The following is a 582-nucleotide window of genomic DNA, read 5'->3' on the forward strand; positions in this document are numbered from 1 at the left end:
CTATTGTTAGTATATATGAAAGCTACTGATTTGTGAATATTGATTTTAAATCCTGAGACTGTATTTATTTATTTATTTTGAAACAGAGTCTCAAACTTTGCCCAGGGTAGAGTGCCGTGGCTCACAGCAACCTCCAACTCTTGGGCTCAAGCAATCCTCTTGCCTCAGTTTTTCTATTTAGAGACAGGGTCTTGCTTTTGCTCAGGCTGGTCTTGAACCCACTCAGGCAATCCACCCACCTCAGCCTCCTAGAGTGCTACGATTACAGGCGTGAACCACCCCACCCGGCCCTGAGACTGTTTTTAATTACAGCTATCCTGGTAAGTGTGAAGAGGTATCTCACTGTGGTTTTGATTTGCATGTGCCTAATGACTAAGAATGTTGAACATCTTCTCATGTGCTTTTTGGCTACTTACATATGGTACTTAAAAAAATTATATTTGGCTCGGCACCTGTAACTCAAGCAGCTAAGGCGCCAGCCACAATACACCAGAGCTGGAGGGTTTGACCCCAGCCAGGGCCTGCCAAACAACAATGACAACTACAACCAAAAAACAGCTGGGTGTTGTGGCAGGCGCCTGT

Source organism: Otolemur garnettii, unplaced genomic scaffold (assembly GCF_000181295.1).
Source record: "Otolemur garnettii isolate 467f Iridium unplaced genomic scaffold, OtoGar3 scaffold00003, whole genome shotgun sequence".
Lineage (NCBI taxonomy): Eukaryota > Metazoa > Chordata > Mammalia > Primates > Galagidae > Otolemur > Otolemur garnettii.